This window comes from Thunnus maccoyii, chromosome 1, assembly GCF_910596095.1.
Source record: "Thunnus maccoyii chromosome 1, fThuMac1.1, whole genome shotgun sequence".
NCBI classification, from domain to species: Eukaryota; Metazoa; Chordata; class Actinopteri; order Scombriformes; family Scombridae; genus Thunnus; species Thunnus maccoyii.
The window spans coordinates 3,799,151-3,813,757 of NC_056533.1; the positions used below are offsets into that span (position 1 = coordinate 3,799,151).

A 14,607-nucleotide genomic window follows, 5' to 3' on the forward strand; every position below is an offset into this window, starting at 1 on the left:
TGAGCTACAATGGTTTCCTCCATTTTGGACTCTCCGGCTCTCTCTCACCTTAAATGTTGTTGGCTATCGGTTTAACTTGACACAAAAAATTGTGCAGATTTACTTCACTGCCTTGACCGCAAGCCACCGAATACATTGAATTTGCTGAAAAATTTCACTGTTTTAAAGGACAGGTTCACAATTCAAATGTACTTTCAATGTAAGTGATGGGGGCCAAAAATACAGTGTGTGCACACAGTAATTTAAAAGTTGATGTGAAGCTTATACGAGGCTTCAGCAGTCTGAGTTAGTCATATTAAGTAGATATCTGACACATTTACAGTCTTTTTAGCATCCATTTCCCTCTTTCTGTAGTATAGTAACAAAGAGAGGGACTTTTGACTAAAAAGACTGTAACGTTTAAAGATATCTACTGATATTTGACTCATTTTGATGCTGAAGTTGCATATTAGCTTCAGATTAACTTTTAAATATATTTTTGCACAGAAAGAGGACTGTGGATTTTTTTGTGATTTTTTTCTTCTAATGGTCAGTATGAACAGGAGGAATGATTACAGCAAGAAAAAACACGTTTCAATGTTCATTTGGGCTCCTGACTGTTTTAAGACAGCTTTGGAAAAACTGTGAACCCGTCCTTTAAATGCTGGTTTGACCAGGCCTTTTTAATTAACTGTGACCACAATCTTTAAACTTAACCAAGTGATTTACCCTAACCATACCTTACCCATACTTTATTTGCCATAACCAAGATCTTTGGCTGGCCTGAATCATACAGTAGATAGTGAAAACATGAATGTTTTGTAGGCATTGGACATAAAAAAAACATTATCAGTGAATTTGATGTTACTGTTGACTTCCTATTTTCTTTATGTTGTGTGTTCTATATTATTAGTACACTTTGAGTTTCACTATGAATGAACAGTGCAGTAGAAATTAAATGCATTATTATTATTATTTAATGCGGGTTTTTCTGGCAGTGTAAACACAATCAACAAAGATATCGTCTCAGACACTGACTGAACCATATGGTTTTTCATTAAAGCCCAATATTACAAGCGTGCACTAGTCTGACCCTACACCTGATGCTCTGATCTGTTCTGTATTCAGACCCTATTATACTTTAGAGGAGAGATTTAAACCTACACACAGCACTCTCCCTTCTCTCTCTCTGCTCTGTACCAACCAGCACTGCATACAGTATATTATAATTACTTTATACCCCCCTCCCCCTCTCACTCTTCTGCTCTTTAATATTTTGCTATTCCTTCACCCCTCCCCCGTTTCTCTGCTCGTTTCCTCATCACATGAGTGATAATTTTGTTTCCCTCTAATCATTTCCATTTGACAACACGCAGCACAAACATGCAAACACCGTCTGGAGAGCATCTTTATTCCCACAGGAAGTTGTAATATGTGTGTGTGTGTGTGTGTGTGTGTCTGTGTGTGTTAGCTCAGCGGTGTGTGAAAGGTGGAGACAGGGGTGATATTTCTCCCAGACTCACTGTGCTCCAGCTCTCCGACTGCACCATATGGAGCCCATTACACCCATTTATGAACGTTCTACACCAGCTACACACATATACAAACACACACACACAAACACACACAGACACGCACACATGCATGCACTTATACACTAGTACTCACGTACACGAAACCAGACATGTTTGATTGCGACAGCATAGAAGGAACATACAATGTAATAAATATGAGTGTCAGCATTTATCTCTGCAGCCCGTTTACTGTGTGCATGTATGTGTGTGTGTGACTCCATGTGTGTCTGTGCATCTGTTTGTGTGTTTACAGCGTGTTTTGTAGAGGCCTGTCAGTGCGAGTCCTCATCTCTGGGGTTTGTCCCATGCGCCTCACTGAGTCAGTGCTATCACACCCTTATCAGCTCACTGGTACCAAACCTCTCTGTCTCTTATACACACACACACACACACACACACACACACACACACACACACACACACACACACACACACACACACACAGAGACTCAGCCTCTCTTTCCACCCCACTGAACACTCTCCTCTCCTTCCCTCTTTATGTCATAAACTCTGAGCAATGGTCAAGACGGCATTAGCTGATGCAGCATTTTCATATTTGCATTTGTTTCTGCGTTTTACTTTCATGCTTGAAACTGTGTGTGTACGTGTGTATGTGCGTGTGTGTGTGTGTGGGAGGGTGTTGGGTGTTTGGGGGGTTGTTTTGTCTGTTTCCTCTATGTACTTGTAAGACTCGGCTGCTCTGTTGTGCTTCACTTCCTACATCTTTGGTGCCAAGTAGTCCCAATGCCAAGCTGTGTGTGTGTGTGTGTATGTGTGTGTGAGGGAGAGAGAGGGAGAGAGAGACAGAGATAGACAGAGAGAGTGAGACAACCTTCCGGGTATATGTGTGTATGAAGTTTCCACTGTGTCATCACTATACAGTTCAACAGACACCTAGGGACACACATGCATGCAAAAGCTTGAGTGTGCATGCCCCCCCCCTCCCACGCACACATACACATGCATACACGCACACACACACACACACACACACACACACACACACACACAGACACACACACACACACACACACACTATATACTGTAGAGATGATGGTTTGTTGTTAACCCAACCGTAATTCTTGTAAAAGAGCACCCCTCTATTTTAAGCAGGACTGATAACACAGGGATGTTAATTCTTATTCTTTTTGGATAAAAATACCATTTTTTATTTACAATATGTCATTAAAAGTGCATTAAAATGTCTCACAATTTTTAAGGGATATGTTTAGAATTTTCAAATCTGTCTTAATACATTATGCACATCATGTCCTATGTACATTGAAAGAGTTATTAGTCGCCATAATCATTTCTCCTCTCCATATCAGAGAGACTCGAGTCACATGACTTTCACTCAAGTCTGACTTGACTTGAATCAAAAAAGTCTTGCAACTCAACTTTAACTTAAACACCATTGAGCCATAACTTCACTTGCTTATTTGACTTAAAATGATTTGATATCATCAACTCTTCATTCTGTAGACAGCAGGTATACTTTGAATCAACACAACAACAGCCAGTCACATTGTGCGATCAGGAAGGAAAGGTGTGTTTGTCAGTGCAGATGTAGGGTACGCCTCCTGAATGTAGGGTACGCCTACATTCGGGAGTCACCTTATTCTGGTTTTGTTCAGAATTGGAGGGACATAATTGGAGTGCTGTGTGCAGTCACTGAGGCTATGCTAACACTAGCTGTTGGATGGTCAGTAATCCTTCCAAACTATCCTCCCTGCTTGTTAAACCACGAATGTTTCATTTTATGTTTCTACATGTGTTAAATACCAAAGATGCAACATGTGGGTGTTGAGGATTTTGAGTTGTTTAAAGGCAACTATGACGGAGCAGAAAAGCATACTTACAGGTGAAAAGTTCTAATTGGCACTATTTGAAGAGGTTTTATTACCTGTAGAAGTTGCTTTTGACCAAGAAATTGCTCTCCAATTTTAGAGTATCTAACAGGACAGTTATCTGTTCATTACATTGTCCAATAACCTTTACATTTCATATAACTTCTGACAAGGACGAAAAGATGACTGATACGGTCATGTTCCAGGGTCTAAATGCTCTATAGGATGCTCTTCTAGCTGAGCAACAATACAATTTTGGGAGAAACAAAATTTTTCTTGTAATCTTTTGGATTGATAAATAAACTTAATAAATATAATGCTAAGTGAATTGAAGATAAGATATAAGATACAGGAGAAAGGGGGAAATAATGTCAAATCTGATGCAGAAGGACTCTAACTCTGAAGCAACTTCATCACAGTGGCAAACACTGCTACAACATTGTGTTCAGTTGCATGCCAGTTAGCAGCATTTGTCAGCTGTAAACAGGCCTGTCTGGAACAAGCTGGTGATATATGAGTTTCCAAAGAGACAACTACCACAATTCCACAGAGACTGAAGCGTCTGTGGCCAAACTGCAGGAGCATCAGTCAAGAAAACTGTAAAACTGTCAAAGGAATCAGCCTGAAAAATCAAGTTCTTTCTCATGAAGTGTTTGTGTTATTTTGTCTACCTCCTGTTGGTCTGCCTTCAGAGCAACACATCCGTTAAAACTCTAAACTAACTGGCTTCTTGTAAAGGATGAAACCTTGATAGTGACAGACTTGACCGGCGGTGCACAGCAGGTGTGTACAGTCTGAGCTCTACCGAGCATCATGCCACTATGATCCTGCATTCTTCACTCATACTCTCACCTGATTGGCTGGCTAATTGATTGGCTGTCAGGTTGACTGATGATGTTGGTGCTCATATCCAACATATCCAAGGTAACGCACTGATGCGACACCTGAAAGCTCCCCAATCAGCATTTCTCAGTGAACAGAGAGAGCTGGGGAGCGGTGTGTTCATCTATCATTCTGATAGTAACTGGTACAGCTCCCCCGAGTCTCACAGTTGACCCCTATTCAAACTGTCTATTAGTGAAACTGAACTGTCGTCACACACGATTGATGTGTGAGCTCCTGTGACCTTCTCATGTAGGCTAATGTAACTCCATAATAACCTGCCTTACCATTATATGCTTGGTTCATTGTGGTTGAAATGACATGAATTGTATTCTATCCTCACTGTGATACATTGCCTCTAATATTTCAGCAGCCATGTATGTCTGGAAATGCAGTTGCGTACACTTTCCAACTAAAGTGGAAATAACCTGACATGAAAAGCTGGGCTTTTATTCACGGTCTCAAAAGACTAAACTAAACATTGTTGTGTGTGTGCAGAAATTAATGTGGTCTATTGTGTTTCATGGAAATATTTAGCCCAGATGGTTGAATTTATAACATGCAGAGTGTAATTAGTGCAGCTTTTAGTGGCTTTGCTAATTTGTTGCAGCTATTTTAGTGTTCACTTCCAATACTTTCTCCTAGAAATTATGTACGTATTCCGAATACATTGTCCATAAGCTTTGCACTTTATTCAACCTCTGATGAGGCCTACCCTTGGCTGAAAAGCATGTGGACACTGTCATGTTCCAGGGTATAGATGCTCTATAGGATGCTTTTCTAGCTTATAAGTTAAGTGAAGATATAAGAAACAGGACTGCTATATCTCACATCCGCTTATTGTCCAGTTCCAACTCTTGTCTCCTAGAAATTATATTTATGCATAATAAGTTGTAAGGAGGTGGTTGGGGTGTAGGGTGGGTGTACGAAGAGCACAACTTTGTCACTGGAGTTACATACTGAGTCAAGCATGTGGTTAGGTTTAGACAACAAAAGCACTTTGGTTACAGTTAGGGAAAGATTGTGGTCTGGGTTAACTGTTAATAAAGTCAATATGTCCTATCTGGTGCCTTAAGTTGGACTTTTTCAATAATTAACTAAGACTCTCCCAAATCTTATTTAATCTTAATGAATGTTAACCATGCTTGAGTTTCTACTTTCTCTTGTGAGAAATCCACAAGAGTGGATACTGTTGGAAAACAAATTAAATGAATGAATGTCACAGAATGTTTAGCAAACGTCTCAGTTTGATGATTCTCTCTAAATGCACTTCAATGCACTGTGCTGCTAACTGCCCGTTCTTTTTTTGTTTTGTTTTGTTTTCTCTTGGGATTTAAATGTTTTTATCATTTTTTTAAAGGGAATTTTTTAGATATACAGTATATCTTTATCCTTTCTGTTATTGTTGCACTGCTGTGGGCTGGAAGGAACACAAGGAAGTGACGATAAGCTAAATCTTGAATCTTGAATCTTGAACAATTAACTGAAGCTGTCAAATAAATGTAACGCTGTAAACAGTAAAATATTTGCTTCTGAATTGTAGTGGAGTAAAAGTATCAAGTAAAATGGAAATACTCAAGTAAGTATATTTACTCATGAATTGTACTACAGTAACCTACCTGAGGAAATGCTGAGTTACATTCTGAGTTACAATAGTGAGTTACATTCCACCACTGGTAGCACCAAGCAGGTAGCTCCAGGCCTGAAAAGTGAAACCATTGCGGAAGTGTCTTAAACCTGCATCCTCTCTAAAGGCCACCAGGGGGCGACTCCACTGGCTCTGTTTGTTTATGGAAGTCTATTTATTACTTCAGTAGTTTCAAGTCTTCTTCAATACAGCATGATGACCATTTTGTAAATTATGGACACATTTAGAGTAAATACATGATAAAACAGGGTATGCTTTAGGGCGTGGCTACCTTGTGATTGGCAATTAGCTACCACAGCAGTGCATGAGGTGCTGTAGTTGGACCCTGGGGAGCTCCTCCCCAGCTCCATGCTCTTGTCCAAATATGGTCAATTCTCATCACTTCTGGCTCCAAAAAATCCCCAAAATGATGATGGCCAGATTTTTGTTGCCCTGATGGCGAAGTCGTGACTCTTAGGTTCAGGCATGAGGAGTGAGACTGGTTAGGATTAGGGTAAGAATATCAGGGTTTAGCCAAAAAAAATATTGTAAAGTCCACAGGAGTCCACAACCCAATGGTTGGAAACCTCCTGTTGGAGACGACACACCCCTCTGACCCCTAGCCCTAACCCTCACCATCTCCCTGCTTGAGTATACCTAGACCCAACCAAGTGGGTGTGTCAAGTCGTAAAGTGGGTGTGTCATGTCGTAAAGTGGGCGTGTCGTTTAGATACTGCGAGTTCGCAGTTACACCTACTTTTGTTGACTGAGAAGGCGTTGCTCTGTTGTCATACTCTGCATTTGGACTGTGTTTATATGGAGGCTTTTCTTTGGGGGCAGCACTAGGAGTATTACGGTAGGAGGCGGGTCCTGTAGGAGCGTGGTGGCCGGCTGGGCGTGTTTTGTCTTTGTGTATGTGTTGTCCTGTCGGGCTCCTGTCCGCTGCTGCACGTCAAGGCACGGCTCAGCACAGCGCCGAGAGCAGCGTCGTAGACACGTACGGAAAGAGGGACGGAGAGGGACTGTGAGTCTAAACAAACCACCCGTGTGTCAACAGACCGGTTGGATTTACCGTGGCGACTCCTGCTGCGCGGAGGTAGACAAGAGCCGGTGGAGCCACTGCAGCAGGAGGCTCAGGAGCGGAGCGGAGCGGAGACACAGGGGCCCCGTCCGAACACCGGGACCCCGCCCGCCCGCAGCCTTCCCCCGCTGCGCTGGAGCTCGCAGACGGTCACTGTCAACCAGGTAACACCTATGGAGGGCTGGAGCATGGATGTGGCTGTGGCTTTATGATGACACTGTGACTGTTTATCCGACGTGTTCCGTCTAATTCCATAACATAGCTGTAGAGCTGACAGCGTGTGAGTTTATTCTACTTTCACTATTGTTATTCCACTAAATAGCAGTAACACTCTATTGTTTTCAAATTCAAAGTAAGTGGAAGTTTGACGGCATTTTACAGTCACATATTATGGAATATATCATACCAATAAGCTTTAAACCACCTTGCTTCTCTAATGCCTCTTTTTAAGTTTTCTTCTATGATGTCACTGTTCAATTATATTCCGTTCTTTTATAAAAAATAAAATATTTCACCATGCATGTCTTTAGAAACTTAGAGGTATTATTCCCAAATTTAGGAATAGTGCAAGATTTAAAACAACCAAACAAATACAGCTGAAGCGATTAGTTAGATTAGTCAATAATCAATTCAAGTATGGACAGAAAATGAAACAGCAATAATTTAGATAATCAGTCGGATGTTAAGTTGTTTTTTTAAGCAAAATTACTAAATTTCCCTGACTACAGCTTCTCAAATGTAAATATTTGCTGGTTTTTTGTATGATATGACCTGAATATCTGAATATGGGGTTTGAACTGTTCAAAACAGTTGGAGCAAGTCGACGTGTTCAAAACATGTCGACTCTGAGAAATTGTCATCTGCATTTTTTTTTGTTTTTTTTTTTACTATTTTATGACTTTTTTTTTTTTTTTAGATCAAATGAATAATGGATTAATTGAAAAAAAGAATTGGCAGATTAATGGATAATGAAACAAACTGTTATTTGCAGCCCTGCTCACTAAAAACAAAGCATCAGGCTTTATCTGAACACTAGGATCCACCACGAGGCAATTTTCCTTTCCTTTACTTCCAACCGTCACTCAGACTCCAGTTCCATTTTAAGGATACAGTTAGGGTCTCTTAAGTGGACGACATCCAGAGTCAGTTGTCTAAAATTGTTAACATTTTCATCCAAACATGCCTGTTAGTGTTCCACAGATATCCTTAATGACTATGGGTCAAGTTCTCATAGCTTTAATTGTCTTGAGGGGGGGATGATGATGCTGTGGCAACGACCTTCTGTGGGTTCTCATCCCTCCCTGAGCAATTCATTAAAAGTACCCAAGAGTCCATTTGTTTTGCTCTCACTGAAAAAAAATATATCTGGTATGATGTCTCTATAGTGCAAAATAATGATTTTTTATTTTATTTTAGCAACCTTGAAGCACTTGTTTTGTATTTTATGTCACTTTATAGCAGTATAGTCCTGTAGTTTCATTCTTATATTAAAGGTATCATAGAATAACTCTGTTTTCACGAGGGATCTCACCCCGGCTGATAATGGAGCCCCTGTGTTAGTGCTGTTAATGAACTGCCGGTGTGTGTTATCTCAGCAGCCATGAAGTGATCCTGGTAATAAGTGAGTTTTATAATGCTTGGGAGGAGAGGAGGGTTGGGTGGTGTGGGGGTAAGGGGGGGGGGGATTTGGAGGGTATCTAGGGTGAAGGATGAGTCTTGCATGTTGTTACAACTGGAAAATGGTCAGTGAAGGCGCGTGAGGACAGCACATACCAGCCTGCTTATCCATATGGTGAAGATATTAGTATTATAAAAAGCTGATGGAGAGAGACGGTGTGTGTGTATTGTGTGGAGGAGAGAAGCCTGTACCCTTGGTGAACTGTAACTGTAACCTCTGTTGCCTGCAATGGTTAGGTCTGATGTGGACACACACACACACACACACACACACACACACACACACACACACACACACACACACATCTGTGCTACTGAGCATAGCTCCTCTGCTAATGGATCAGTTGTCGCAGTTGTCATGTATGTGTAATCTGTAGTGCTAATAGTGCACACACACACTAATTGGTGAAGCTGTCTAGTTTGTATGACAGCTCTACTGCACTGTGAACATTATCAGTGTATCCTGAATGATGTACATGTACGTTCTTACATGATTTGTACTCTGGGATGTGTGTGTGTGTGTGTGTGTGTGTGTGTGTGTGTGCACAGGCCCGCATATGCTCATGCATATTCAAAACTGAGTTTGCGTCTGTGTCGATCATGCAGTTTCATGCGTGCGTGCGTGTGTGTATGTGTGTGCGGCTCAGTCTCTTGGTGAATGAGGAGGAGAGGGGGATACAGTGGGGAGATGGAGGGAGGAGGATGAGAGGAGGATGAGGAAAAGATGGGAGGGGGGGGGGGGGCAGAGGGAGGGAGGCTTCTTTCCAGTGTTTTTCCTGCTTTAATTTGCTTTGACAGCAGCTCCATTGTCTCAGGCTCTGAACAAGCCTTTACGTTGTATAGGAGGAAGAGAAACGCTAAGTATTCCTACTGTCTCTCTAACATGGCTTAATTGGTGATGCTACAGTGACTACAGTCAGACTGATGTAGCTCTATAGTTTCACCACAGGCTTGCTGTAGTAGTTTCTGCTCACGCTAATTATCCACTACCTGCTCTTTGTATTATAAACCAAGCAGAAACACAAATTGCTTTCTGTGCAGAGTAATTACAACAGCTAGGCTAGCTCTTATTTTCAGTTTATTTATTTTTTAAACTTTCTCTATCATTTACATGTTTTAATTGTGAATATTATGAAACTTGAGTATCAATCAACTTAAAAATCTATACATTCTATAGTATACCTGTAAACTATTTCATTTTCTACCCATTTCCTAAGCTTCTTGCCACAAGAGGAACATGTAAACCACCAAAGAATCTAGAGAACGAGGTAATTTGAAGCACAGTCCCACAAAATTTGGGTAAAATTCAGTCTAAAGCCATCGACTTCTTTAAAAAAATCTCTGTATTTTTCACCGAGAATCAGTAGGAAAAAAATATTAGCATGTTTTATCAGGTCTTGGATAAAGGAGAAGACTGGGGACGTTCTATTCTATCATCAACAAATCCCATGAGAAGAGCAAAACCAACAATGACCTGCTCTACTAACAGGTATCGTGTGTGTATCAAAGCCTGATATATCTTATTCCTCTGTGTCATAGAGCTCCATCACTGTCCACAAACTTTTATCACACATCAATGAGCAACACTGTTTCACTGGGTGACATGTTCCTTCATTATCATGAACACACACACTGTAGTTTATTTGAACTTAATCCCACACACATCATCTCGCTGCTGTAAATACTCACCAGAGCACCAAACGTGGATTAATCCACAGAAAATAGTCCCCAACAAATGCACAATTTTCCTCCTGTTCAAGTTTGCTACAGTGCCCAGCTGTTATGGGAAATTACCAGTGTCGGGGTGTAGTGATGCAACATGCAAACATATGGGGCTTTTTTATTGTCTTTATTCAAGAGCATAGTCTTTAAATTTGAGAGCATGATTTACTGATTTCACATTCAGGTTTTGTAATTCTGTCCCTCAAACTCTGCCCTCGCTCTCAAACAGCCTCTGCTTGTGCTTCTACTCAAACTGTGTTCTTGCACTCAGAATATCGTTGCTTCTCCTCACACTCAGGCTGCTTCTGTGCACTTGTAAAATGTCTACTCTCAGATCTTTCTGATTTGTCCTCTGATTTTTTTTTTTGTGCAAAAACCATTTCCAACCCACAGATGCCAGGTGTAGTGTTGACCAATGAAATGACCGACCTCCTGTCGGTGTTCTATATGGCTACTCTCATATTATAGTAAAAAGTATGGGCGCTGCTATATATATTAACTGTCCTTTTTATTCCAAAAGTCGTAAAGAAAGCAAGGATAGTATAATTTAATAAAGCCCTTGAGGGTGGGAGTGGATGAACCCGGCTAAAGAGTATCCACCCGTATGGGACGTTCTAAGAAGTAAAGCAAACACGCCCGCAAGGAGGCAGGCGAATCAATAAATCATGCTTTCAAATTGAAAGATCATGCTCTTGAATAAAGATTGGAAAAATCCAAACAAAGCCTCTAATTTAACCACATCCCCCTGTATCATTCCATGATGTTGCAGGGTTACTATACTGCTATGTTTTGTGCTACACTGTCTTGTCTTTTATGTTATTTTATGGTGTACTTTAGTACATCACAAAATAATGAGAGCATTTGTTTATTATATCTCTGTTGACGGGGTGTAATTACACGCATCACATGGCTGAAAGGCTATTTAAAAAGCAGCACTTATGAAAAGTTTGACATGACAAAGATGTGACTTGGATCGAAACGTCCATCTAAATAAATATAGTGGCTCTGAGTCATTGTGTTACTTCTTTTCATCCATTATATTACTTAGTGAAGTAGTAGTAGTAGTATTTACTTAACTCCTTCCAATGAGAAGTAGCTTGTTTCAGAGTCTCCAATACTGGATACTACTTGACCTTTGGGCTTTGGAGCTGAGTGCCACAAACAGAGTAGAAGATTCCAAAAATAATGAGAGACAACCTCGCTCACTAGTCTGACTGTTGAGTGGATGGAGGATCTGTGAAGTCATACTTCATGGGAGAACTGACACTAATATGACCCCCTTTGTCCAAATTGAAAGAATGTGACCAGCATGCTGGCTGAGTGTCACCTGCTTGTGATGATACGTTACAGGTGTGTGTGTTTGTCTTATCCTCCACTATATTATTTCAGCTTATTACAACTTACAGCCTGTTTTTACACACAGACAAAGTGACAATTAGGCTTTAGACGGAGCTCTGGTTTATGATGTTTTCCAGACTTGTGTTAACAGGCGCCCCAAACACACACACACACACACACACACACACAGACATGCTTGGTGTAGGTCTAACTTGAGCTGTATGTTTGTGGTGGTTACATTGTGTCCTGTCCATCAGTTTCTACTCACACTTCATTTAGAGATACCTGAGTATCTGAGTGTGTGTACATTTGCACATATGCAGTTTTTGTTAGAAGGGGAAGCAGATTGATGGGAGGAGGGTGAGAGTAAAAGATGAGTCGGACGAAGAGAGAGCAGCAGACGAGGGAATGACAGAATATTGTGACAGATAGCTTCGGGACAGAGGATAGTATGTCATCATGTAGCACCCTAAGGGCGTCATATGTCAGCTGTCACAGCAGTATGTACACTGTCCACCGTCCCAGCTGCAATTCTTCTTCTCTATCCACATGCCACACTGAAGACACATGTGGAAATGGAAGTGAATGCTGAATATCAATAGATATGAATAGATGAGTGCTCAGTCCGATGAAGTAAAAGTCAGTTTTTCCAGCATATTAAGTTTGGAAAGAAACTCAAGTTAAAATCTCAACTGAAGGTGAAATCTTGATGTCACATGATTCCTATAAGTTTCCTCATATTGGAAAAACAATATGATTCAGATTTAACATATTTTATTAATGTATCATTGTAGGATATTTCATTTTTCATGGTCACTCATTCCTAATGTGTTTGTCCTGATTGATACAGTATTGTGTTATTGTCAGTTTAATTATGTGGACAATTTTTGAAAACTGTGATAAGGGTAAACTTGAATTTATAAGAAATTCACAATGCTGGTAATTTAATAAATTCATTTCAAGCTATAAAGCATGACATGTATTATTACACTGCAAGCATTAAACATCTTCACATCATTTAGTTTATATTCAGCATTAAAGCTGCAGTGTTCAATATTTTTTCTATGAGACTAGAATGACTGTGTGTAATGTGAAAGGGATCACTGGCAGTGATGAATACACAGAGAATTATCACACAGTCTGCAGTTCCCTCAACTCTAAAAAGTGTTTTACACCTGGGACACACAGCCTGTGTGAGCAAAGAGTGTGCATCACAGAATCTCTTGCTTTTCATTCCAGCGCTCATGTTAACAGATTAGAGCAGCCACACGGCCTTCATGTGACCGCGGCTGCTGCGGCACATCGTCTAGAGATTCGGGGTCTCGCCTATTTTTTTCTACGTGACGCATGCGGTCAGCAGATATAGACAGAGAAAATGATCTGTTTATTGTCATATTGACATCATACCAGCAACATTACACCATTCACTATAGTTTCAATGTCTATATCTGTAGAATATGTCACAGACATGAAGTGTCATCACTGCAGGTCAGGCTGTGTTGTGCATGCAGGGCCAGGGAGCCTCTCTGGTGGGAAACTCCAGCACGGAGAGCTGGTGACACATGGAGCTTCTTTTCTCTCTTTGATATTAGTTCAAACCAGAGCTGCTTGTTGTTTTACCTGCTTCCAGACGGATATTTGGTGTTGTTACTGTCCTTATTTGTTGTCAGTTTCCCTCCTGACAGTTAGTTAGTTTGGAGATTTGTTTGTTGGAGTGTGTTTGGCTCATTTGGGGAACTTGATGTCGTCTGGAGGGATTTTCTTCACTTGGAGTGGTGACAGCGGGGATTTAACTGGCGGAATAATTAGTATAATCAATAAAAAAAAAACCGTTCTGTGTGAGGAGTGTTTGTGGCTGACACAGAAGCCCCAACCAGACCCCACCATGCCTGTCAGAAAGAAAGCTGCTTTCACCTCACATATTATGTATTTATTTTTCACAGTTGAGCACACGCTTCTTAACCTTCTTCTGTCTGAATAAAATGATATGCAACATTCGATTATTGATGGCTATTATCAAAGTCAAACTCTATATAGAATATAGAGCTGGCAGTAGCAGAGCTTTCACTACCTGTCCAGCAGCAAACAGCAGACAAAGTTAGCAGCTAGCTGGTGAACATGGTGGAGCATTTAGCAGCATACTTTTTTAACAGGAGTTGGTGGAGACCAAAGCAGAGCTAAAAGGAAGTGAATATTGTGTTTAGATTCATCAGATGACAACAAACACAACTGCAACTGAGTGCTAATGTTGATCTGCTGGATGTTTGAACAGGCAGAAGTGAGCTGACATGTTAGCACCTTTATAATACAGCAATATGTCAAGTGTGTGTGATTTTCAGCTTCTTGTGAAGCGTCTTCAAGTGGCAAATAATTCAGATTAAAGCAGCTTTAAAGTCTTATTTCTCTTATATTATACAAAGTGGTAAGTTCTGCCAACATGGAGAGTTAATGTCACTTGTTTCCAGTGGTTTTATTTGTTTCACAATTTGTTTAAAGTCAGTGTCCTGATAGAAGGCAGATCAGTCTGCAAGTATCAAGTATCTAGATTCACAAATCAAGTAGATTTGCATTGGAAATACGTGCTGGCGTGTTTCCAGTGCAGACTTTGAGATTTGATGACACACATTTTTCAGTCAACGCTGAGTCCCATTTATTAGTTATTTTGTTGAGGACGAGACTTCTCCACAGTCAATCAATCGATCAATGGACAGTTTGTAGGGAATGTTAACAGGTGATGTGAACTACTTCAGTCTTGACATAACGGGTGGTCATATATGGAAGGAACAGACTCATCAGTAAAGTGAGGCAGTGTTCTTCTACTCTTTTAGTATGTGGGAAGCTCTCTCTGACTGCTTGTTTTGATTTTATTTACCCACCAAA

At 40.6% G+C, this 14,607-nt stretch overlaps 1 protein-coding gene across 3 annotated transcripts in view; it reads left to right on the plus strand.

Moving 5' to 3' along the window:
- Window positions 1-14,607, plus strand: part of dok4 (docking protein 4) — a 96,332-nt gene that overhangs the window by 13,347 nt on the left and 68,378 nt on the right. The window contains exon 1 of one of the 3 annotated variants that reach the window (XM_042408093.1): window positions 6,693-7,154. The exons of the other annotated variants lie outside the window; for them this stretch is intronic. The gene's annotated coding sequence lies outside the window, so the exon portion shown is untranslated. Of the gene's footprint in view, window positions 1-6,692; window positions 7,155-14,607 lie in introns of those variants that run through there. 3 annotated transcript variants of the gene reach the window in all.